Here is a 27,601-nt window from a genome sequence, read left to right on the forward strand (position 1 = left end):
GCCTTTTTGAATTACAATAGCTGCTTTACACCAATTCAATGACATGAATCCTGAAACCTGCGGTGAACATGGTTGAATTTTCAAATCCGAGAGTTGCAAATGTCTAAAACGTAAAAAAAAAGAAAGCATCCATGTTATGATGTAAAGAGAAGACGGGCTGTTGGCAATGCGTCTTCATGAATGTCTCTGTTCCACCTTAAGACCTTAAGAGTTATTCATAGTATGTTGACAGGTAAATAATGCTTTCACAAGACTTTATTACAAATTATACTCCACTGACTCTCAAGGTGATAGCACAGAAATAATGCCATTACTCAACCCCCCTCTGCCCTCCATCAGTGTCTGCCATCCAGGCGAATAGTTCTGATGCTCTTTTTTCCCTGTAAGAAAAAAAAAACCCTGATTTAGACGGCATCAAAGGACCTGTCAGCCACTGATGATGTAATTGGACCTATTTTTTTTTTCCAATTACTCTGTCAAGGCTGACACCTCTTGTAGGAACTGACGTGTTGTTTTGAACTTTGTTTTTTTTGTTTTTTACGAGGGGAAAAGTTCCTTTTACAATACAGTTTTCATCCAATTTAAGTTATCTTCAAAGAGCTCATCATCAAGGTTGGCATAGTATGTAATTCACAGGTAAAACCAGTTTCATCAGGGTTCACCCTGGTGGGCTCAAAAGTAATCTCATCGCAAGCGGTTATGTCTCTGAAATCAGATTGAGTGGGAATATTGATGGACACCTTATTCTCCTTGGATTTACATCTGATGTGAAAGTGTGAGTAAAACACCATCCAATAAATTCATCATCCTCCTGATAACATCTCCCATCAATCTCCCAAGAAAGGAACAAAACAACACATTTCATTCTATGCAGACGATACGTTTCTTTACGTATCAGATATATAAGACATGTTTATGTCTGGTCTCTCTCAGACTTTGCATGCATGTCATGGTTAAGCCGGCGACCCTTCTGTACCAGACTTCTGATGCTGCATTCATCCCCAAAAGCGTGTTTTTCGGACGAGTAGTTTGCATGTAAAGTCAACGCACAGACGCGAATGGTTGCAAACAACACAAATTTCCGCCTGACAAAGCGATCACCCTCCACCGATGACTGGACCGACCTGTATGATATTTCAGGGGTAAAACATTTACCTTGACAAAACGCTGTCCTCCATGACATATTTATAGAAAGAGGAAATAGTAAAGCCCCTTTAGAAAAGCATTAAATATCAGTGCCCCTCAGTGTTTGACAGAAGTACCCTTTAGCCTCTCTGAATGAAACTGGCGCCAATGTAAACGCTGTGAAATAGTCCACAGAGGGCGGTTAGGGGTGGCGGTTGATGGGTCAAACAAACACACAGAGGAAACGGACAGCGGACTTTCACTGAGGTGACTTTTTGTGTCCAGCGTGGAACTAAAAGTCAATGTTGACAATTCATCGCATCAGTTTTTCTCTTCCATCCGCTGGTCGCTCTGTCGTCGCCAGTCGGTCTAGTTCACGTCGACCCTGCGAGCTTCCACACCCGAAGTGCTCGTGTCTGTGAAGACGGGTGCTTTCTGAAAAGACACTATGCCATGTAACAAACATGCGTCTGGGTTATTCCTGTGGTAAATGGACTCGTTGTTTTGTATGAAGTTATGAGGATTTATATTGAATCCTTTGCATTTGATTGGAGCCCTTAAACGTGTCATATGAAGCTACAGAGGACTGCGGCTCCACAAACACCTCCCTTTGTGCTAGGAGTCAAAGGTCAAGGGGGGATGTCATAATGGTTTAAATTGATTAGTACCAGCGCGTGTAAATACGCGCCATATCCAGGAAGTATTGATTATTGGATTTTGATATGAGAATACAATGAAATAGATTTTGCATACATGGTTGAATAGGTGCATAATATGACAAACACACAATTGTAAGTGGGTTGCATACCGGATGAGTGTCATGGTAAGAATACTTTAATCCTGCGACGCTTTTGGTTTTTTGAGCCGAAAAATGAAAGAAATAATTACATTCTGCCTCCTCTTGAAGTTGAGGAACGGCATTATTGTCCCCACAAACAGAAATGTGTGTACAGAAAACAACAGTACACTAAAAATATGTGATAATGGAGAGCACAAGAAGGCAAATTGCACAGGATTACGCGGTCTCATTTGGGCCTCGGTGATAGATTAAGCTCCAGCATTCAAAGGCATTGTGTTTTGTTCAAGGGTGGAAGTGACTTTGCCAAGACATTGCGAGATAAGAGGCTAACTGTTATTAGTTTAATGGGAATGATAGTCCGCCCAGAGCGGTGTGTGTGCAAGTAGCGCGGGAGCGGCGGTCTCCTTTGCAGCACTTCCTGCACAGCGATGAGGCCGAGTGGCGGCGAGAGAGCCGCAGCCTGCTGACCGCCGTTATGTGAGGAATCTAAACCACTGGACGGGAAGCCCACAGCGACGTGTTCATTCTTCATCGTAGGATCAGCAGTGTTCACCAAACAGCCCGATATTAATTGATGAGTTGATGAGTGAGGCGTTACCGAGCAGCGAGCTCCCCTTCCGCGTGTCCAACCCTCGGATAAATGAGCAATTAAATTTGGCTCGTGATTGCGGCGGCTCATTTTTCCGTCTTTTGTTAACAACACAAAGACCGTCCTCCGGTGCGCTCCCGCCGTCTCAAACGCATTTCCGTGATCTCAACGGCTCCTTATCGCGTTGGTTTGACGCCCCTTTTTGCAACGTCGCGGCTTCAAACTGCCGGCCATTTAAATGGCTTTCAGCCAGAGATGTCACGCTGCAGAAAAAAACCCCAAAACGAGCGCCCCTAAACTCCATGCAGGCCCCTCGGTAATATCCCTTACAGCATGACAGGATGTTATTAGTGTTGGATTTTGAATATGTATTGTGGGCTGTGCATTTGCAAAGGTAAAACTAGATGTCAGAAATGCCAGATCCAATTTGAGACACACACACACCCACACGCACACCCCCACACACACACACACACACACACACGGTTGCTGCATGCGAGCCCATAATACAATGCTTATTCAGGATCTTGGCAATTCAAAACCCATTGAGGGTCGTTTCCTCGTACGACCTCGCCAGACACACTGCTTTCCATTTTTCACTGCAGCAGGCGTTTCTTATACTGTACAGAATGATATATACATATATATGTACACACACACACACACACACACACACACACACACACACACACACACACACACACACACACACACACACACACACAAACACAAAACCCTATAGCCACATATGCTTTTTTTTTTACTTTTAATAATATAGAACAAAATATTTCATTTTCTTTTTTTTCATATCTGTTGGAGACGCATGTTGCCCCTAATGTTGCGCTTTTGAAGAAAAGTACACGTTAATTGTAATAATCCAAGCTGCTTCTCTGCACTGACACCAAACGTGTCCCATAGTTGTCGCCGAAATGTCAAAGTGAAACACACAAAAAAGTGAAGGTTAATGTTGCAGGTGGAAAAAAATGTAATTGAAAGTGAATGGAGGTAAAAATATGAAATGGGATAAGTGAAGTCGCACAACATTGTTATGATGTCATGATAGGACAATTGCTTCTCGACAAAATAGTGTTTATATGAATGCAACATTGGTGAGAAAGCTCTACGTCGCATCCAACTCACAAGCGTTACTGTCTTCGTGCTCACTGACGAGGCGCAGAGAAGAGCGGCGAGCGTCCGGCTGTTGTCTGGTCAGGAAGCCACGAGGAAGTGCAGGAGTAAAGTCCTGCAGTGTAACAAGCACCGGGTGCACACTAAAGCATACTCAGCTTAAAGGTCAGGAGGATAGGCGCGTTGCAAGATGGTGGTAAATCACAGGCTTTTAGTCGGGCCGCCGCTAAAAAGGCCACGCCGGCTCGAGCATGAGAGATTGATTGGCGGCGCCGTGGCAACGCTCGGGATGCTTTTACAAACGGCTGGTGAACACTATTGATTAAGTTGTTAATCTAACCCGGCAACAGATGAAAAAAGGATAAAAGCTTGAACATGTTAAGAGACGCAGGGGTGGAAAGTAACTAAGTGTATTTAATCAAGTACTTCAAAGTGTTAGAACGAGTTTCAGGTACATCGTTTAAGTGTTTTTAATCTTATTCTACTTCAGATGTACTGTACATTTGATGAATATTGTAATTCATACTGCAGGACGTGTATTTGGTGCCTGGACTGTATTTACTGATTACTTTGCAGATGAAATACAATGCATTGTTCCACAATAAATGATTAACCCAACAATTATTAGAATGTGCTCTCTGGCAGTGCAAATTTACTGCGTTAATAATAAAAACTAATATATTAAATGTGTGTGTGTGACATCAACAAAGCCCATTCTGGCTCCATAGTTTTATTCTTTATGAAGGAGTTTCATTTAAAAGTAAGTAAAAGTACCTGAAATAGCATCAAAATATTATTAGCAGCAAAGGTCATGGTATTCATTATGCAGCATGCACATTTCAAAACAATATAATACTTTATTGGATTGTAATTATTGTTAAATCAATGTATATATAAATATATCTAGTGCTGCGTAACTTAATCAATAACAATATGTCATATTTTATTTTTTGATTATATGTTGTATCACTGATTGGATCCCCAAAGTAACTGTACAATCAAATAAATGTAGTGTAAAAAGTACAATATTTACCTGCGACATGTAGTCAAAGTGTAAAGTTAAAGCAAAGTACCGAAACAAAACATTGTACTCAAGTAAAATACTTCTCTGCCTCGACTACTTTAACTTAAGTATCTTAATACTTCTCCCACCATTAGATACTTCCAGTTGTTGTCCAGTTGGGTTTTAGTAAACAGACCCGCTGTCAGCAGTTTATACACTAAATGTCTGTTGATTTCCTCCAAAATGATCATAAACGTATATTTACAATATCAATCCTCGATTGCGTGTTTTTGCCTGTCACTTTGACTTCCACCTACCAGGCGTTTTATATTTCCTGAGTCTTGCATTCATTGCAAAAGACTGCATCACGTTGACTTTGACATTAACCCTCTCACACCCGGGGGCAGAACATCTGGGTTTTCCTGCAGCAGGAAAGAGCGTCTGTCCTTGTTGTTGACGGGGATGAATGAAGAAAAGGGAGGATTCATGTGGCTCGACTGTATCTGAGCTTTTCCCGTGGCTGTGGACCCGTCGGCCTCCGTCTGGCTCCGTCCGTGGTGCTGAACAGAATTTTTTTTTTTTTAAAGTCGGCCGGTGGCTGACGCTGTCCACGGCCCTGAAATCACAACGTTTAACTCGGCTGCGAAGTCTAGAATCAATACATGGTTACATTGCACGCTCCTTGAGGAAGTGCCTGTGATATTGGGCTGCAGGAATGAAACTAACTTGACTTTACAGAGCTTTAAGAGTAAAGAGGAAGAGACTCACTTGTGTTGACATGCTGCTGAAAAGGAAAGAACACAAGAAACTACATCAAATATATTGATAAAGGTCCATTTTGTGGTTAGAGCAGATTGTGTGTTTACTTCTTCTCAGCAGGAGGGTTTAGCTGACTTCCTCTCTACCAAGAGCAGACTGAATCCTGTGCTATACACCACATTTGAGTTTGAACCTCAATATAAAAGTCAAAAGCTTTTAGAATAAGAGACCTTTAGAATAAAAGAGAATAAAAATTTTTAAAAAAACCTCACTCGCATAAAATAAAAAAAACCAGTTGGAATGCTTATCTAGAAACCCTTCGTTGACACTTTCATATCCATCTTTGCTGGTGAAATATGTCAGCCCACCTGCAGAGTGTATTTTCCAGCCTCAGCCCTTCAAGAGATGCATCATAAAGTATTGTGCTATAAAAGCGGTCCGGTGCAGCCATCTGTTAGAGCCGGCGCGTGCTGTACCTTGAGCACAGCACTGCTCGCTGTACTTTTTCTGCACTTTATTTCTGTACTTCATCAACAAAAATATCATTAACATCTGTACAATCTAAAGGATCAAACAGGAAAAAGACAATTCGTCCCCTATTGTCTGGGGAAAACATCCCAAACACCAGAATTTAATCTGGTAACGCAGAGAAAATGATGCTGAATGTCTGAATGTGACGATAAGCTTGACGCTCATTAAAAGGTGGAGCTTATCAATAAAGCGTAATTGCTTGAATGACGGGCTCGCGGGTTGGCATGGAAAAGCATTTACTTGCCGAACAACAGAGGGAAACGATTCCATCATAACAAGCAAATGGTTATTTAATCATCTCATCACAGAACCATTAACTTTTTAAGAGTCAAGAGTGACAGACATCGCACAACCTAGTGTGGCAAAAAGAAGATTAAGGACAAGCGTGCGTGCCGGTGTTGAGGAGCACAGCAGAACAAATGAATTATTGATGCGATGCTTTCAAAGCCCGTGGCGTCACGAGGTATCCATTGTTACCTCTGTTGTTGTTTGCAGCTCTTAGCGGGGCGGCGAGGAAGGAGACGACGCGGGCGGGGGGAGAGAGAAAGAGAGAGAGAGAGAGAAAAAGAGAGAGAGAGACACCACAGACTTAGCCTCTTCGCCTCCCCCCTGTGAAGTGCATCCTGCCAAAGCTAACTTTCAACCTCATTCTTAACCCCATTCTTTCTGGGTTTTATCCATCCAGCAGCGACACACTCCAGATAACTTCACCCTTGCTGCTGAAATCTGAATTTGTCATCCATTTGAAAAGCTTTTTCTTTGGATTCATTCACTTGTTTAGATGCTATATCTTGAATACAGTTCATTAATGCAGCCGCAAACTACTACTTGCCGTGGAGCGACACAGTGGAGTGACGTTTACCTGAGCACTGAATGAATATCCACATATCACAAATACAAATTTCATGGGGAAAAAGGAAGAAACCTTCGTGAGAGCAACAGAGGAGGATCCCCTTGGTCAGAAGTAATAATGTCATGTGACCAGAAGGAACGACGTAAGAGAGTTACAGCACATTGCATGAATATGACAGAGCTCACACGCACTTTTAGCCGGGCGCTTTTTTCAGCAGCTCCTCTTATTAAGGAGGGTTGAATGCAAAAGACCTATTTTATGTATGCATCTTAAGAAATGTCTGCAATATGACCAACAAATGCAGTTAAAAGCTAACTAGCCACCCTCCAACCGACGCTAGCCCCTCAGATAAACACCGTTAGCTCTGTCGGCGTTGGTGCCGTTGTTTGCCTCCTCCGTGTCGTGCGTACATTTAGCTGCTAGCTGCCAGAATGTTTGAATAGAGTAGTTTGCGTCTGGTTGGGTATAGTTTACTGATCTGGAAAAGAAGATGCAGTTAAACTGGCACCCGCGCTACACTGTGCTCAACGGCTACGCTGATTACCCCGCTTCAACCGACGCTAGCCCCTCAGATAAACACCGTTAGCTTGGTCAGCGCTGGTGCTGTTGTTTGCCTCCTCCTCCGTGTCGTGCGTACATTTAGCTGCTAGCTGCCAGAATTTTTTAATAGTAGTTTGACTCTGGTTGGGTATAGTTTACTGATCTGGAAAAGAAGAAGCCCAAGTCCTCCTCCTCCTCCTCCTCGAAGGAGCGGTTTCACGGCCAGGTGCTGGGAAACATCTCTAAAACACAGAGAAAATACCCTGAATTCATAGCACGGGGGGCTTTGGCCATGCGTGAACTGATGCTGATGACATTCACATGTAGCCGTGATGCCTGAGTGGCTTAAGTTGCTCTGAGGGTCGGTGCGGGAAAGCTTGAGGATGGCAGGAAGACAGAGACACGTTTTAACCAGACAACTACTTTGGTGGCATTTACTCTGTCGTAGGCTACGAGTGTATGCACGCGATGAGTGTGTTGGATTGTTAGGAGACATGAAATGCCATTTTAATTAAATGCCTGAGTTACTCTGCTAATCTTTTCTTTTGTTTTGTTAAAGGTAAAGGATATAAGTCAGTTGCTGGTAATTAGATCACATGCTAACATGCCAGTCCCTTTCAGTTGTATGCATACATAGCGAACTGTCCGCAGTGTCACACATGAAATATTTAAACTCCTTGTTTTTTAGACTCCTCTGCACGCTTTATTCAAATAAAAAAGGCAAGTACTTCAGGACAGCGATTTTTAAATAACATAAAGTTAAAGGATTTTTGTTCTAAAAGCTGACGTAAACACACAACTGGTTGTATAAAAATGCAATGTGTCGTTTAAAATGAAAGCAAAAAAAGAGGCAAGAATAGCACTTTGCTAGTGCAGACGTCTAAAACACAAGTGCTATTTAAAAAGGTGGAACTGATGCTGAAAGCAGTTTCATAAGCAAGGTGTCGATCGGTGCCAATTAGAAGTTGTGTGATAATTCATTTCAGCTCCAGCGCTGCGTACATAGAGATCGTCTCGATTCCTCGAAGGTTCCACAGGGTTCCTCCCTGAAGGGCGCAGGTTCTACGACTGAACCGGTTGCCTTAAAGTGATGGATCTCCATCACTTTAAACCAAATTTCCACGACCAAACATTTCGTTGTGTACATGGACAAGTGATATAATTTAGTATTTAAACTAACTTTAGAATACTAAATCATATAGTATACATTAAATGACATAAATAATTGATAGACAATAGTTTGATTAAAAGAATAAATATTTATATAGATGCCTGTATGTACGCCTGCTTTTATTTTGAGTGTTTTAAAAATATATATATATATATATTATTTCTAACTCAGCGTAAATGAACATTAATATAACAAATGTCCATGTCTTTTCCCAAACTCTTGGGATTTTATTTCTTTCAGGGACTTTTTCAGGCCTGGAAATAACCTTTTTTTTATTCCCTGACTTCTTCGGGTTTTCCATGATCATAAGAACCCGCTAAAGTTCCACCAAGAACCATAAAGGGTTATAATATACGGGCAGAGGCCAAAGAACCATATGGTACTAGATAGCAGAGTGTAATTGTGTAATAAATCCTCAAAAAATCCTAATATAAAATTAAAGAAGCGTACTGTAGAGCCCGGACTGCTTTCACTGAAAATCACACAAAACAATGTAATACATAGTACAGACGTGATGACAGTCACGCAAAATCCCACTAATGACAGGAAAAGGATGATGACTACAAGTAAAGGACATCTAAATGTGCTGGAGTATACTACATCACAGAAGTCTGTGTGTTTTTTGTTTTGTTTTGGGAAATCACACCAAATGCCAGAGAGGATTTTCTTCATGTTAAAGCGGCGACGTCTGATCGAGCCGCGGTGAAATTCTAATTGGACCGGCCTCTTGTTGCCGTCCTCTCATCCTTCCAAAAACGCCCAAATGAATGAATGAATGAAAGATTCAAACGAGACGACCTCAACACTTCAGACTGCAACAACGAGTGAGCGAGTCCTTGTTCCCGCGAATGAAATCACCATCAAACCGACGTGCAGCGGGGCTAATAACCAACCAGGGCCCTCTCATGGGTGAGAGAAGGAATCCATCCCATTTGCTGTCCTCTCTCACACACACACACACACACACACACACACACACACACCTCAGCTAATCAATGCACAGCATGGGCGATGGTTACAAATGAGTCCCAGCTCCTCAGCCCGGCTACACAAATGCATTTTAAAAAACGGGGGAACACAATTGATCCTGCGTCGATGCCACGATGTGACCATTTAAGGAGATCAAGTCGTCGCACAGCGACGACATCATCCTGATGCTTCTCTCACTCTGTCGTCACAGCAAACACAATGAAATGAGAACGGGGAGAAAAGAGAGGACTGGACCAGAGTAGAGTTTGGCTGAGATGCAATATTTACTCTCCCTGCTTCTTAAAGCCCCCTGGGATCGCAGACTGATTTTTAAAAAAAAAGAAGAAAGAAAAAAAAGAAATCACAGGAGATGGACAGGGGGTGAGGTATGAAACATGCATGGTGTGCCTGTGTGTTGTGAATGTGTGTGAGTGAGTGTTTGTCTGCAGTATCTGAAGCCCACAGTGCCATCAGGCTCTCAAAACAGGAACTGCTACTTGTCTTGTAGACCCCCCCCCCCCCCCCCCTCCAGTCTCTGAGACTTAAATGTGATTTAATGTTTCATACGCCAGCAGCTTGTCGGTGAGACATTTGCATGTCGTCGTTTCACTTCGCCCTCGAAAGGCATCCTCTGTGTTTTTTGTGCGTGCGCGCGTGCCCGTGCATCTTGCGTGCGCGCGCTATAACAAGGAGGTGTTTGGGAAAAGGGGTTGGGGGCTGCGATCAAGGAAGGCAGACAAAATCTGGACACATGATAAGGGACCGGGGAACAAAACGCGCAGTCTAAACACACAACGCGGCAAAGTGGACGCGCCGCATGCGCGCGCTGATCAAAAACGCATATGGGCAAACACACACACACACACACACACACACACACACACACACACACACACACACACACACACACACACTTGAGTAGGATACCGGGCAGAGTGCGTCCCTCCCCTCAGCATCCAGATCGCCTGCGCCGCTGACGACAGCCAGTCGCACAGTGTTGTGCGCGCGAGGCGGTGGAGAGAGACTGCATCAAGCAGCGAGAACTGCGCGCTTGCATCGGGAACTGTGCGTGGGAGTTGTTCTTTTCTCTCTCTCTCCATATCTCTCGCCCCCTCGCTCTCTCTCTCTCTCCCTCCCTCTCTTTCCCTTCCTTCCGTTTGCGTCGCTCCTTTTATTCTCCACACTCGCCATCGGACGCGAGTTTAGGGCGCACGCGGGGAGTCCCATTACCGAGGGGAGGATCGCGCCGTGGAAAGCGTCCGTCCGTGCGTGCGTGCGTGTGGGCTGCGTGTTTTTAACTACAGCTGTCACCCGAGAGCCGCGGCGCTGCCGTGGTGGAGCAACTCATTGGGAATCCGCGAGAAACGGCGCTCTGTTCTCTCTCGACCCTCCGGTCTTCTTCTTTTTATTTATTTCTTTATTTTTTTTTACATTTTTTTTTCTTCTTCTTTCTCCAAGCTGTCTTTCAAGGCGATGGACTTGAGATTATAGATAGTGCGTCTTCATCTGAGTGTCGCGGGCTGGGAGTTGCCGTCGGGGAGCAATGCGAAAGGATGCTTGGAAGCAGTGAAGGATACAGCAGGTGAGTGTCCGATTAAGAGCGCAGCGGAGGGGCTTAGTGTCCTCGCTGTTTACTCTCATGTCGACGCAGTTTATTGGTGTGGGCTGAGGCCGAGGTTTGGAGACGAGGATATCCAGAACGCAGCGGTCTCTCTGGGCTACTTTGACATCATGTGAGGGACGTTTTTCCTCCAATTTGACACCGATCCGGAAAAGACGCTTTCCCCCAAAACTCATCGCAAATGTCAAACCGGCTGAAATGTCCCTGCAAGTCCGCTTTCGGTTGTGGGCAGAACCGGTTGACAGGACAGAGACGCGAACAGGGGACTTGTGTGTGTGTGTGTGTGTGTGTGTGTGTGTGTGTGTGTGTGTGTGTGTGTGTGTGTGTGTGTGTGGTTAGGCGCGTCCTCTGCAGGTAAAACTGCATCCAATACTCGCACATTCGAGATGGATTCACAGATGTGTGTTATCCGTAGCTCTTTTTTTTTTTTGACAGTCTAATCTGCTTTGTCTGCTCCTTTTTCTACGTGTATGTGCGCTTGTCTGGGAGGAAGAAGGCTTAAGCCATTAATCAAATGTAATTGTCCCGCGAATGTGAGTGTATGCGTGTGTCAGAGAGAATGGGGAGTGTGTGTGTGTGTGTGTGTGTGTGCGCGAGGGGATTGAATGAGGGGTGAATTGCAAAAATGTTATCTTAATCTAGCCTTTATTTGGCCACGTATAGGCTGTGCTGAGATAACACTTCTCATTGTGTGGAAGTGCGAGGCGGTCGTGATCCTCCCCATATGCCATTTTATTCATCTGCAAAAAGATGGCTATCTGCGAGATCGTCTAAAAGCAGAGCATCCTGCTGCAAAGGAGTCGTGCATTTCATTGATCCTCACGTGATGACTTTGGAATTTTGTTTTAATTCAGGGGGTTTCAGGAGGGAGAGGGGGGGGGGGGGGTAGCAAGTGATGGGATCTATATATAGCTGAGACTGCACAGGACTCTGGGTGAAACTTGTGTGCGTCTGCGGTGCCACACGCCGTCTGCTGTTTGTTATTCAAGGCGGCGTTTGCAGAGGATAATATGTGACTGCCCCCCCCCCCCCCCCCCTCCATCTTCCCCCTGAAATGTACCCCCACACACCCACACCCCACCCTTTTTTAATTCTTTTTTTGTTCCCCGGCACTACCTCTTCTAATGACACACCAAAACAGTTGTGGCAGAGTATCAGGAGACTGTGTGATGCTGCGCCCGCGGACATTCATAAAGTGCTGTAGCTCTATTGGTTATAAATAGCCGGAGGGAGCGGACAGCCAGATAGAACAGGAGCAGCCTCCCGTAGCAGCAGCAGCAGCAGCAGCAGCAGCAGCAGCAGCAGCAGCCTCTCTCGGCTCTATCTGGGCTCACCATCCGAGATGATAGATAGCTCGATGCACTTTGAGATATCACACAGATGCCGGGGCAAAGGGTGTGGCACAGGAGGCTCCGTACGTGCATTATAGCCCATCCCGAGTTCATTGTTTCCCCCCGGAGGGTTATTCACTCTCTTTATTATTATTGTTTTTCCCATCTGCTGGGTCTTGGAAGGTCTCTTTGTAGCCCTCAACTGTGACTTCTGTGAACTTATCACACCAGATGTACTCCATTTGAAGCCGATAACGCTCACCGCATTGTAGTTTTCGACTTTCTTCGTCTCGCCTCGTCGTACTTTAGGTTTAGGTTTCGCCTTTTTTGATGATCGGGATGCTGCTGACTCTCAAACATGGCCGCCTCGCAACAGCCAGCGGGCTGCCGAGGTCGTTTCCATCCGCTTTGTCCAGACGCCCCGGCCGCCTTCATTGAACAAATGTGCGGCCGCTGACCTTGGCGATCCAAGTGTCGGCAATAGGATTCACCTCTGCCCCGCTGGAGGCTACAGACCCTCCGCCTCCGCCTCCCGCCTCCACAACATTATGCTGCTGTTGACATTCTACATTGAATTACGTCACGCTGATCAATGTTTGCAATAAGCCGAACCTCTGTGGCCAGATATAACACAGAGGATTGGATGTCACGGGGAAATCGCGCTCCCTCATAACAGCATTACATCTCCATGAAGTATGGTGACATCCAGGCATGTTTGTAATTCGATCACATGCAGAAAAGGAAGGCGTAGCAAACCAATCGGAGCGCATGCGCCGCATTTTAATAACTCGTGAAGAAGAAATCAGCTTCTCCTGCAGGATTCGCCGGCCCACCCGAGGTGGCAGAGGAGCGGTCGAGACGGGGAGTGGGCGGCGACGGCGCGGACCGCCGCCCGTTAGCGCGCGATGACTGATCGCCTTCCTCGCGACGCAGCGGGCGACCGCCGGGTGTTTCCAGAGCGGGGCGCAACGGCGGTCCGTGACGTGCGAGTTGCGTCTCTTAGAGACACACACCCTGGGTGTAGAGCTGACACCTAACTGCACCGACAAGGTGTTTATTAGCTCCCAGTGGTGAGGCCGTGGCGCCTACAGAATTCGACAATGGCACAGTAGTGCGAGGAGCTTTTCCAACCAGCCAAGGCAATTATGTCGTCTTCGTGAAAAAAAAAAAAAAGGACCCGGCTGCCATTCCACTTGATGCCAACCGCCTTAATACATTGATGCCCAGGGCCGGATGGCATGTTTACAAAAGGCCCCTCAGTGGGATCATAGTAGCCGTTTGATGGGGGAGGGCGGCTCTTGTTCACAAGTCGCTGTTGTCCTTGGCGGATGGCTTTTTGACACAGATAAGCAAACAGAGCAGCTGCATGTCACCAGCGTTTCTTTGAAGGCTCGGTCGTGCCATCCCTTTGAGCGTGAGATATATATATATATATATATATACTTTTAGGGATGCTGGAGACACTGATACCGACATCGGATAACTGCTCAATACTGACTCGAACATGTGCATCGGGTATCAGTGACAACGGGCAGATCAGGAAGCGGCAATAAAGTAAATTCCCATTTTCGTATTTGCCGGTGTGAATAAAGCCGTTGAAGTCACGCCTGGTATTGCTTTACACGAACAACAATGATCCTACTCACTTCCACACAGCCAGGCTCACAGCTTGTTAATTAAACGCTGGTATCTGATCGGTACTCGGTATCGACCGCAGGACTGAAAAAGATCTAAAGCAGTATCAACGAATATTTATGTCACTTATTCCCCCAAATTGTAATGAAAAACCTTTCGATTGTTTTCTCAATATGGAGCCAGATGTCCTCTATTCTCCACTCACGACCTGTGGATGCTTCCTAGCGAAAGTGTCCGTAAAGTGCTGCTTCTTCTCACAATGGTCAACGGCTCTCAGGCCTCTGGATGATCAAGAATCCAAAACGCTTCATGCTCTCGGCACGAAAACAAATCGCGCCGCTCTAACAAAGCTCTGTTGAGTATCTATTGATGTGGTCCGGGTTCCTACAGCGGATACTGCACGGTATAAACACACATTTGGGCCCGCAGCCAACGCTTTGCCCTCCATTTTACCTTCATCAGAGCGATAGCGGCTTTCACCGTGTCATTTCTGGAATGTAATTTGTCCAACTGTGATTGCATTGCCCTTAATCTTGTGGTGGTGAAAAACATTAACGTAATTATTGTGTACCCTAATCCAGAATTCACACAAAGTAGGTGGCGTTTTATGTATCACGGCGATGATACAGGCCACAAAGCTCCAAATATCATATTTGTATTCATACCAAATAATTCTAGTAGGCTCCAATATGGCTATAAAGAAATATCCACCACTTCCTGTGACTTGGCATTTATTTCTGAGTGGCTGTTTGACAAATGTGTCGGGCCTCATTCTATTTAAAAGCAGCAATTAAAGGAAGAAGAAAAAAAAGCAAGAATATCGTAAGTGACCAACTGTGAATGGAAGAAAGCCGAAGGGCATTTTCAATGAACGCCAGAACACTGCATTCACATTCACCACGGGATGAATGTAAGAAAAGCTAACGCTGATCTGCTTCCGTGTTGAGAGAGCGATTTCACCTTTTTTTTATGCCCGTGTGAAAAATCAAGGTGTCCACCAAGAAAAGCCGGGATTATCACGTTTACGAATGGCAACAGACGGCAGAAAATGGATTCTCGGCGAGAGTGTGCTCGGAGTACTTTGCCTCCATAAGCCTTGACCCGCCTAAGTCTGCATATAAATACAGCATCCATATGGATTTTATTCAAATATTGCTTGATCACTGCCAGCACGTTGATGATCCCCCTTGAATTTGCCTCCAGCTTCCAATAAAAATGATCTTCTTAACTCTGTGCGTTAAAGAGATATGCGAGCCACGAATCGGCGCCACGGTTGGAAGAGCATCCTGCCGCAAACCACCTGGAGTCCCCTTGGAGGATGCGTCATTAAAACAAAAAAAACGGTGGAGGAGGTTTTGGGTCAAGCGTCGGGGAGGTGTTGTTGTGCTTACCGAAGCTCCTCGCCAACCCTCTGGAGAGGACATGTGCGTTCACTGCTGTAGGGACAAATCAGGGCCGACGCCCCTGTTGCCAGGCAGACTTGCACTCAGACAACCATCTTTCAGATTGATTGTGCGATTGGCACGTACGCGACTCCTAAGTCGCTGGAGGGCTGCAAATCACGTCGCCGGAGGCGTTCGCTGCCCTCACGCTGACAGCTCGAGACAGGAAACCAGAGCCTCAGCACGTGAATACAAGTTGCTGCAGTAAGCGGCAAAACGCACACGTCAACGTCACCTATTTCTCTACATCAGTACGAAGCATCCGATGTGCTGTGTTTTGTCCATATCCATGTTGTTGTTTACAATGGCCTTCCCTTCCATCGGGAAGGCCATTGTCCCATTTGATATTCGCGCGCACGCATTTTGTAACTCCGAGGTCTGAATGGATTGTCTCGCAGTGGTAATGATTGGTATTGTGCTGCGAAAATGACAATGCGTCGCATCTGCTCCGCTGAAAGCATCCATTCAGGCTGGGTGCTCATCAGCGGCCGGCTGGAAAACCCCCGTTGGTGGGAAAACAGAAGCTCGCGCAGCCACACTTGAATGGAGAGAGTTACGTGTTCCCTCTAAGTGGGAGCAAGATTTGTGTTTCTGCCCCGACCTCCCCTCGATGTAATGGCTGTTGGAAAACCCCGTGGAGCTCCAGAGTTCACCGAGTCCGGCGTTTAGGTCGCGCGCTAGCACCCTCAACTCCTCCGTGTAGTAGGCCGGCCGAGGATCTACTTGGAAGTGAAGTTGTCATCATCGACGCCGGCTTCCCCCTCCCCCTCCTATGATATCAGAGGATCTTGTTGTGTTGCTGTTGCTATTTCACGGCACTCAACATGCGGCCATTAACAGCCACTTCGTGCCATTAGCATTCATTAGAAACACGCCTCTTCAAATGCTGCCACGTTGTACATACAGAAAGGCTACCTTCTGTGATACATGGATTAAAGTGTTCTCCGATCATTCAAATATTTTGAATGTGCTTCAAGCCCATTATACTCTCCTTTGGTTCGACGCGTGGAGGTGCTTTTCATCCATTGACGCCCCCTGCTCCACCATTCATCATGTGATGCAAGACAACAGGGGCCTTTGCTTTGAGGTATAAAGGAGGCAGAGGCTTTTAGGTCCCTAAAAGCTCACATTCTCTATCTCTTTGGTGCTCTCCCTCCATCTCGCTCTCTCTGTTTAACTCCCAGAGAAGCCCTGTCTGTCTGTCTGTCTGTCTGTCTGTCTGTCTCTCTCTCCAGCTTTCTTCCACCCACTCGCTGTCAACGCGGAGAGAGAGAGAGAGAGGAATGACAGAACATTGTAACAAAGAACTGCTAATACTGTCGATGGAGGAGATCGCTAAAGTGCACGGAGGAAACAAGGGGTCAGATTTCAGGTTATCGACCGGGCCGGGTGGCATGGGGAGACGTTATTTGCTAGACACGAAGAAGCAACAATAATCTCACCTCCAGATCGACGTGGCCGTCTCAGTTCTTGGAGACATTACGGGGAACTTGTGCTGTGTCACTGCGTGTGTTCACGTCCACATTAATGGGATCTGGATGATCTGTGTTTCAACCTGACCGACGTGTTCTGTCAGTCAATATGTCCCATATCTTGGAAAAGTAATACTGTGATTATGTCAACTGGGATGTGCCCATTGTTTGATATATTCTGACATATAAGCGCCGCGTTCTGACTGTTTATGAGTCCGACCAACAATAGAGAAGCTCTGAAACATGAAAAGTATGAACACTGCGAGCGTTGAGACATCCTGCAACTAATAATTATTTTCATTCCTTTTTTTTCATGCAAACATCGTCATTTGTGCTCCAGCAGTGTAACAAAATAATGAAAAATCCTTATCAAGTTACCACAGACAAACTTAACGTGTCCAAATTGCTTTTTTAGTCTGACCAGCGTCCCAAAACCGAGAGTTCAATGATGACGTAATGAAAACAATCAAGGAAATTAAGCAACTTGACTTCATACTCAGTACATATGAATCATTTGACACCATTCAATGTTAACCTACACATGGTTGTTTAAGTATACGAGTATATTAGTGTGTCACATTTACATGTATTATTATGATTGAATATTACTAAGATCGGGATAATTCTACATTTGTGGCATATCCATAGTTTATGTCATGTTCTTTACCTTGGTGATATTGATCTGTAAAACATAACACACTAGATTTAACAGATGAATAATGAGTAATGAGGTCAGGACAATATCAATGCGTTGAAGGATTTTGGGAGGCGTTTGGCCTTTTATTCAATAAAAACAGAGACGGAGGAGTGACATGTTCCCATATTCAAATCAGGGGACGCCACCATCTTAATCCCCAAGGCAGAGAAATGCACATGTCATCTCTTATAGCATATTTTAGAGGAACTTTGCAGGACAACACACGTGACACACACACACACACACACACACACACACACACACACACACAGCCTCCTTGGTAGAGCCTCATTCAGTCACTCTGATCCAGCTCGCATTCAGGAGAACAGAATGCAGAGCGCTTCATTCAAAAGCAGGGAAAGCCGGATTACTGGCAGAAGCCTTTGAGATGTATGCCACACCTAAATGCACATTGCAGTGTTTTTTAATCCTCTCTAAAAGCAAACCTCTGACATTACGAGTTTGACAAGTTGGAGTTGATTGATTGCTTATGTATTTCCTCTGGAGAGACAGATTCTAACTCTGGCTCCTGACAGTCACACTCCCGATGTCGGGGGACGGGAGGAGCATTTAAAGCGGTGGAACTGTGCTGGTGGAGGAGGTGGAGGAGGGCGTGGGCGCATGGGGACTGATGAAAGGGCCAGGCGGCGATCAAAGGCGAGAAAATGAAATGGCATTTGACCTTGTTGGAGCGCGGGGCGAGTGACGCGCCGCCACAGAAGTGCAAAGTAGTTTAGGGAACCTGTGGGGAGGGGGAGGGGGGGGGGGGGGGGAAGAGAGAGAGGGAGAGAGAGGGAGGGAGAGAGGGAAAGAGAGGGAGAGTCCGCAGGGTGCTGATGTGGGGCGAGGGAGACGGTCCAGGCAATTCAACCCTTTCCCATCTTATGGCTGATTACGCAAAGGGAACTCATTTTAAAGGTGTAAAGACAAAACGCTATTGCAATGAGACTTACATTTTAGTTCTGTACAATTCAGGGTCAAGTGTCTTGCTCAAGGACACAAGGACAGAGGGTACCGGAGCCGGGGCTCCAACCACCGATGTTTTGATTGAGCGACAGGCATGCTAACCACTTAGCCACAGTCGCCCTTTGACTGAACGAGTCATTTTAAGGTCCGAAAAAACTGACTTGAGTTTTAGTTCAGGGTCAAGTGTGTTGCTCAAGGACACAAGGGCAGAGGGTAGCGGAGCCGGGACTCAAACCACCGATGTTTTGATTGAAGGCAAGCATGCTAACCACTGAGCCACAGTTGCCCTTTGACCAAATGAGTCATTTTAAGGTCCGAAAAAAACGACTTACATTTCAGTTCAGGGTCAAGTGTCTTGCTCAAGGACACAAGGACAGCGGAGCCGGGACTCGAACCACCGATGTTTTGATTGAGCAACGGGCATGCTAACCACTGAGTCACAGTCGTCCGTTTGACAAAATGAGTCATTTTAAGGTCGGATAAACGTAATGCGTCTTAATGCATGAACTATGGCGTAACTCTCACTGTGCATTAAAACATTGCTTCCGATGGGGAGGCAATGCGTTCTTACATTATACTCGAAAAAAATAAACCTCGGGAGTAATCTCCCCTCCAATAATCCAACCTGCCCTCACCCTGATCCCGAGGTAGATATGCAAATGCCAAATAAATAATTCAGCATTGTTGCATTTTCTCGCGCTCGCTCCGACCGTAATGGACATAATGAGTGAAACGGCAATAAGGAAAATATGAGCAAGATTTAGCACGGATATTAGCCGAGCGCTTTCCTCCCGTGCATTCCGCCGTCACTGTTTTTAATGTCGAAATAAAAAAAGCAACAATTCGTCTGGCCATTCGGGATTCATGTGTTTGTTTTTTTTCCTGGCCAAGAAAAGCAGCAAATCCCGACGTTGGAGAAATGAAGTGCGGAGGAAGTTGGGTAAATTTACTTAAATGCAACATTCAAAAGACATTCACATTCGAACCTCGTCAGTGCAACACACACTTTGTTTTGCAGCCCTCAGGTAGGACGGCGTTTGTTTGATGATGCATCTTTCCTGTTACTTCCCCCCCATGTCGAGTCTTTAAATATGATCGCGTTTAATCATCCAGTTTTTTTGGATTCCAGCACAGTTTTCCGGTGTTTTCTGCAGCGTCGGCTTCACGTCTCCTCTGTAAATGTCATCCAAGCTACATCGCAACAAGGCTAACATGACAAGACTACAAAGACGGCAAAAAAAACCCCGCGTCCACGAGCTGTCGGCATGCACACAAAGGAAGGAGACAGTCGAGCTCATTAATTAAAGCACGAGCGCCGGAGCGCATCTCACTTCCTGGCTCGGTAGATCGAGGACGGACATCCGGAGAGATGGCGATCCACGCACGTGTCGTCGCTATATGAGCGTCCGCTAAAAACGTAGCATCGAGAAACTTCTTTCGACGCGCGTGACGAGGGATTTCGCAGCGTCTTTGCCAACCGTGAAGCCGTCTGCTGTTACCACGCGGGGTCACCTTGTCATTGATCCGCGCGTCGCGCGCAGAATACCTAGATTGTCTTTCTAAAACTGCGATTCGGCACCCTCCGGTACCCTCAGGATTAGCGGCGCTAGTGAGATGCGATTCTATTCCTTTCGCTATCTTCATGACCTCCTCTCAGACTACAGGGAACCCGAGAGAGGGAACGGGAGGATGCGAGGACAGCTTAGTCAAGTAATTTTGCCTTTAATTGCTCGAACCTCCCATGAGTGCTATTGCTTAAGTACTCCACAAAAAAAAAAAAAACTGTTGTTGTTTTTCCTCCGTTACAATCTTTGATTATATGAAGGTCAGCATTTTCCTCTAAGCTTCTTATGAGAGAATCTGGAGCAGGTGGATTGGTGAGACAATGCTGGAGTGACTTTCTAACTCTCCCAAGCCCATCGCAGCCATCTTTATATACAGTCGTCTTTGTTGGGGGTTTTTTTTTGGTGGGGGGGGGGGTCCTGCTTAGTCCTCATTTCCCAGCCGATATCAATAGCGCCATTATGTGGGATTTTATCTGGCTAATTAAGGCTTCATCTTTCTGGGCGATCTCTCAGAGGACATGGATTAAACTCCCCTATCTCTGCACTGGAGCCACGGTGGGGTCGACCGGGGCTGCGGCGCCGCGCTGTCGTTTGGGGAAAGAAAAAGTCATTGACATGAAGCAGGTTTTAGTGAAATGATAGTCGTAAAAAAAAAAAAAGGGAAGAAAATGATAAATATTGGATGTTGAAAGTGGGAATAACAGGATTCATTGACGAGCTATGATGTAGGGTTTTTTTTTGGAAAAAATCAATAGAGTATATTCAGTTTGGACCATATGGTTATAAGCTTGTGTATCAGATACAATCCCTCTTTAACTCCCTCTGTGTGTCAATTGTCCGGCATATTTCCGCGGCAGGAAGATGAATCGATAACCCGGCGGCGCTGCAGCCTTCGGACAATTCATTTACAATCAGTCCGCATGCCTCAACGGGCGCCATTTCATTTGATTTTCGTTTGCATATGCAATCAGGTGATTCATTTTTATTTGAAGTAGGGATCCTGAGTCACTGTTTTGGCGGCGCAGGAACAAGCGCTGTATGAATTTCAAATGCTTTGTTGTTCTGGGTCCATCCTCATTATATTTGAGCGCTGAAAGTCACCAGATGAAAGTCTGGGGGTCAAAACATTAAAACAACAGCCAGTATACCTTTGCCATTTAAATAGAGGGTGAACATGAAAGCCTCAGTGATACACCGCTGACCTGTCATTAATTGTTCGGGGAGGTTAAATCTACCTTTTGACTGTCCTCTCACATCGCAGTGGGAAGGAAAAGGAACAACACACATTTGAATCTGCCTCACAGCTTCGGCCGGCGGCTCGTGCAGTTTTTATAATGCGACTGATTTTTGATAAAGCACTTATGAGACGGTGTTTTTTGCCACTGAAGGAGGTAATAGTATGCGAGTAAGCTGAAGGGACTTTGCTCAGGCAGTCTCAGACTCGTGGCTGTACATTTGAGAGCCATACGTCGCTTCTTTTTGATCAAACTGTCTTGATTCATCTTCAAAAATGAGAGAAAGGGGCTCATTTTTTTTCTATTGAGTTCAATGTAAACAAGTGAAGTTCTGTGGAGGAAGGCTTTCGGAGAAGTGAGGCGTTATCGGTGCTTTTGTTCGTTCAATTAACACTAAACAGAGCAAAGCTCGACTACTTCAAGATGATACTTCAAGCTTAAAAGCTATAACGATGCACATCAGGTGATATTCATTATTTTCACTCCGACGTTGACAATTTGTGTGTTTTTTTTGACTTTTGGATTCTGTCCAAGGAGTTTCTTCCCTCCGCTGATGTGTAATGAGCTTAGCTGGGCAAACTCTGTCAGGTGGCAGATCTTTATCTCTTCCCTCCAACAATAGAAAGATTTTTCTTGTAGGCCGACTAGCATTTCTCTGCAAACGGCTTTTTCTCGCCCCCTCAGGGCGCCAAATACCGACACTTGGACGGAGGCCCTCGGGGGCTTGATACAGACGATTAAAAACACCTTTTTTAGCATCTTTATGCAATGTGACTGCAATGTAAACCCATCCACGGCAGTATTACACTGTCAGCTTGTAGTGAAGTGTTAAAGGGAAGTCCCTGAGCAGGTATTTTACTCAGGCGCTGGCGTTCTTGTCCCGTATGAAGAGTTGAGTGATTTTTTTTTTTGTACAACATGACGCGACACCACTGACATTACGTCTGTGGCCAGCCCTGTTTTATGAAAATGACCTTTCCATACGACCGACCTATGAATTATAGATCTCGTTTACTTGAAACGAGTCCGCAGAAGTCCTCGTCGAGAGGTCACAATGCTGAGTGGACGAAAGTCTTTCACCCAGGAGACGTGTGACGCCTTTAAGTAAGCCTTTGTTGTGTTTTCATTGTGTTGTCTTTCTTTTTTTTGGCCAAACCCAAACTTGAGTAGTTTTGTATTGTGTTTTTGTTTGTTTTTATCCCCCATGTACACCACATGTTTAACATTTTTGAAACCGTGCGCGAAAATCCTCCCGCGGCCATTTTAAGTCTTAGCATGCCCCATTCAGACAATCTTTTAGCATAAAATACGTAATTTCTCCAATTTTGAACCGAAGGACTCAGTTTTTGGACTGAAACTCCTTCCTAACAGGCCGAGGCTTTGTTTTATTGTGATTTTTGTTGCAGATTACAATTCTTTAGGTCCTAATCTTACCAAAAATGTGTCTTATTGACCACTCAAGGAGGCATTTTTGGGGAATCTGGCTCGTATCATGAGCCAGATCTGGATGTTCATAGTTCCTCAAACACGGGAAAAGGAGGTCTGGAGCCAAAAATGGTCCAAGATTGGTCCCAGAGTTCTCAACGGGTTAATCCTGTCAGTTAGATGTGTCGTTTTAAAGAAGACAGGATCGCTGGAGCTTCAAAATACGAGGAGCAACAGATGAGATCACGTTGCCAGCTGTGCTTGGATATTGAAACAACCTTATGAATGTTGAAAACAATCCACGTATTGTCGGAGCTCCCTGCTATCTACGCTGTTCCTCTGCAAGCGGCAGTGTCCTCCGGCGTCTGATCCCGGTGCATTAGTGTGGCTTTCTGCTGCATCGGGGTCACCTCTCTATCAAGTAATTACAGCTCATTTCCCTTTTAAAAGGCCTCACTGTGAGCTGCAGGGCCAGTTAAGCAAAGGGGACGTTTTCTTCACCACACTGGGAGGATGCCAGTCACAATTAAAGTCAATACGTCCCCTGGACGCTCCACACTGCGCGCATCGGCACCTCCAAGCAGCCCATAAGATATAGCTTGAATTATTCATTCTGAAATGAAGCCGTGTTTTCATGTTGACTCCTTTGATTAAGGAAAACAGTGTAGCGGGCGGTAGTCGCGGCCATTAAAGCTACATCCTATAGGCGTACACGGGCGAGCTGGTATAGTGGTTGTTCCTTAAGATGGCATAAGAGCTTTTCGATCGCCTCCAACAACACACACGCTCTCAGTACGACTGTCGAGCTCACTGACTTCATCTATAAAGCAAGAAAACATTCGCTCCCAAACTGAGTGAGAACAGTAACATGTTCAGTAACCACCCTCGCAAAGCGTTCATTTACCATCCCACCTTTGAATTCAGTTTGTTTGAAATACTCGGTATACGGCTCTTATGTACAATTTTAACATCTTCACCTTTCAAAAACAGATTATTTCTCAATTGCGCCGCTTGAGGACGGCTCCGATTTCCATAAGCACCGTCATTCTTAAATTAAATCTGACACAATGTCTCGGCGAGTGCGTATGTGCAGTGGAAGAGGTAGGGGCTTGATTTAGCTGCATAATATTAACTCATCACTCATGAATGATTAATTCGCAGCAAAAAAAAAAAAAAGTGGATTATTTAAATAAGTTTGGATGCTCTGGCAGGATGTGTAAGAAAGTTGACAGCGGCTTTGTCTGAATTTCTTAACATCCTTTATCCTGGGGTTGTGAACTTTAGTGGCTTATTTTGGGTTGAAACATAAATAAACTTATAGATTGGAGTCGAAATTAAGTATTATAGTGTTATACAGTAGGGGTGGGGGAAAAAATCAATACAGCATAGTATCGCGATATTTTACGTGGCGATATTGTATCGATACACAGAAGCCGAGTATCGATCTTTTGTTTATCCAATTCTAAAGTTTTTGGTCCTGCAATAATAAAATCAATTTATTTTTGGTTGACACAGTTTTCTTTTGGGGACAATTTGTGATTTAAATAAAAAGGGTATAAATCGCAATGCATGGCAATACTCAATGTATCGCAGTATCGTGACAATATCGTATCATAGGATTCCCACCCTTGTGATGAAGTATCATAAGAAACATGGCTGGTTTGGTTTGATTCTCTTGTAGTTCTCCTATCATGAAAATGTGATTTAAAAGTGTGCATATAGGTCACATATAGGTGATGATTGCATAAGGAAATGTTTTCTCGGCGGCTCATCAAAGCAGCGGTACGGACGGCAGCGTGTTTATTTTCCTTAAGCTCCTTTTGCTTTTTGCACAATAGCCTGTGAATTCATTACAATAATAATGGCGAGGCTTCAGTGTTTCTCACTAATCAGAAGCTTGTGGGTTCGTTATGCAAGAGAAGGAAAAGGCTTCATTTTGGATGCAAAGGAATTAAAGAAAATATTCGTTCACAAAAGACAAATATGAATTATGTTGAGCCTTTCTATGCTGTGTAGTACAAACAGTTTTATTTTTGTATAAGCACAACTTTCATTAAGAGGCGCCGGCGTCTTAATCTTCCAAACTAAACCAAACCCACATCCTCGTGTGGAATATACAGCCCTGTGACCTTCACCGGTCATTGTTCCCCCTTCATTTACAGCCGTGGCTGCAGTGTTTTCAGGTGTTTTTTCTTCTTCTCCAGGTGTCGCAGCAAAGCGACGCTCCAGAGCTCTGGAGGTTGGCGTCTCATGCTGCGCCTGGAAAAGAGGCCGCGTGTAACCGCGTGACACAATCACCTCGAGCCTTGAAGCTCCGTCAGCAAGTTGTCTCGAAAACCCAAAAGATCAGGCCTTTAGAGAGAGTGTGTGTGTGTGTGTGTGTGTGTGTGAGATGATGATAATGATGGAGAAAGAGGGTGGGGGGGGGCATTACGGACCAAAGCAATACACAGACAAACAGAATCTTTACAACAGCATATGTGTGTGTGTGTGTGTGTGTGTGTGTGTGTGTGTCCCGCCTGTGAAGCATTTTCTTTCTGCCTTAGGGGGGGGGAAAAAGGAAACCGCCATTCCCGTCTGTCTCTCTGGGGGAGCTCATTGTTCACAATCTAGCGGTTCTGCTTCGTTACTTTCTGGTCCCAAACACTGAAAATGTACTTTAGCGTCGACTCGTATACGTCACATTTGTACCCACTCAGTAGTGCATAGTTAATACTAATGGGTTAAAAAGGGGCAACCGCCAGCCTGTAACTCCATTGGACTACTTATTAATGTTCCCATATGTAGTTTGTTCTTGAAATCTTGTACAGACATTCATTTATAATGATTTTTTTGTATGTTTATATATAAATTAAAATAACTTTGGTGACTTCATCTAGCGCCATCATCATCCACTAGTTTAGTTTAGGACTAAATATCAGACGTCAACCTCCGGTTCTAAAAAGAGAAGCCGACATTCAAGTGTTTTAAGATTTTTTATAACATCCGGCAACTCGTTGCCGAAAGTCAGATTGCATGGAAGTCTATGAGAAAATGGCTCTTATTCTGATTTGATTAATTTCCTCAGTAAACATCGTGAATATGAGTTTTAAAAATGAATCTAAAATTGACGACATTCCCATCAACATAAGCTGTACTTTGAGGTTATTGTATAATTCAGAAGAAGGATGGGCAGTGTGAAAATAAGCTCATTTAATTGTGTTTTCTGTAATCATGTTCCATCATATTATCAACAAAAACAGTCTTAAAGTATTGTTTTTTGATGGCTTCTTCTTAGTTTAATGGACTATAACATCATCTGTTGATGCTGAAACGCTTGAGACGGCATCAGAAAACATAAAAACACAGCTTAACATGAATCAAGTCAAATATTGCGGCACTGCAGAGGCACTTTGAAGACATGCGATCAAGGATATATCAGCAAAGATATAAATTACAACTATTGCAAACTGATCATGAATAGTTTGGTCCAGTTCACATGTTCTATTCCTCCGGCTGCGTGACAGTGAAGTGATAAATATTAAGAGCTCACTTCACTTGTTGTTCTGTAGCTAAACGAAATGAACCGTGAAGGTGTGTGCACCTGTTTAGCCCTCATCTTCAAAAATGCTAATGTGCTTTTTCCCTTCGAGACCGCCGACGCTCACTTTAGAGGGAATAGTACGATGGCTCTTTAAACAAGACGAGGTGTTAGAAAACTCATTATTTATGCAACATCGTGAGTAAAAACACTTTTGTCAGCGTCGCATAGTTTTCTGCAGCCCTTAAAAAAAAGGGTAGCATAGCATCACTGTTAGCATTTTTTTTGTCAAATCACACACATCATTAATGTCAAGTTTTTTTTTGTGTTATTCCCCTCGAACACGGCTATCGGCAAAAACTATGTTTTTCAGGATGTGATATTGTGGCGTCTTCTCATTAGTAAGTGCTGATTAGCGAGTCCTTCCCCCCAAAAAAAAAACCCTGCGTCCACTTCATCCTGACATTCAAGAGGCTGCTCCTCTTTGAAAACATCTCCTTAAGAAACCGAAAAACGAGCGAGCGGCGATCCTCTGAACGGAGCCGGGGAGACGAGGCTAATGAGCTTAATAAGGACGGAGCACCGTATGAGGACACGCAGACCTTCTTCTTCTTTTTTAAAACACATGACACCCAAACACATCTGTAAAGAGCGAGCCCAAATTAGCAGCCTGGGTGAGCTTCCAATGAAACATGACTTTCAGGGTTTTTAACAACCACAATAATTACACGGCTGATCTCGCCAAACACAGTGTCACTCATGTAGAAATGACTGCTGCATTATTGTAGTAGCGGGAGAGGAGGGAAGGGGGGTATTTTATTGGGAAAATTGTATTTTATTGCCAGAAATCCAACTGATTTTAAGATTTATGTCCAATTTTAATTCACAAGCATGAAGATAATGTAAATACCACCAAACCAGTTAACCTGTGATCACGATAATGCATTTAATTGACTATTATCTAAAGATATGGTCCACATATTTTTATAGATTACATTTCTAAAGGCTAGGTGATTGTCTCGCATTGATCGAGGAGCAACTTTTTAAAGTTCATAAAAGAACGCCGTGTTCTGTGTCATAAAGAATAAGTATGAGCTCCGGGGTGCAATTTCACTTTCCATCATGTATAATAAAATAGTAATTTCTTTTGTTTTTAAAGAAGAATACTCATAGCTGTGATGCTGGTGTGGCCTCTGCTTCAGAAAACCCCTTTTCAAAAGTCTGC

The 27,601-nt window shown here is 44.7% G+C and overlaps 1 protein-coding gene across 2 annotated transcripts in view; it reads left to right on the forward strand.

Annotated features, from left to right (window-relative positions):
• The window catches only part of lingo1a (leucine rich repeat and Ig domain containing 1a), a 117,761-nt gene that overhangs the window by 81,519 nt on the left and 8,641 nt on the right, over nt 1–27,601 (forward strand). Inside the window, exon 1 of one of the 2 annotated variants that reach the window (XM_068603370.1) lies at nt 10,428–11,049. The exons of the other annotated variant lie outside the window; for it this stretch is intronic. The gene's annotated coding sequence lies outside the window, so the exon portion shown is untranslated. Of the gene's footprint in view, nt 1–10,427; nt 11,050–27,601 lie in introns of those variants that run through there. 2 annotated transcript variants of the gene reach the window in all.

The sequence above is a fragment of the Clinocottus analis genome, unplaced genomic scaffold (assembly GCF_023055335.1).
Source record: "Clinocottus analis isolate CAN_PGR_092001 unplaced genomic scaffold, fCliAna1.0.p SCAF_6, whole genome shotgun sequence".
Taxonomy (NCBI): Eukaryota; Metazoa; Chordata; class Actinopteri; order Perciformes; family Cottidae; genus Clinocottus; species Clinocottus analis.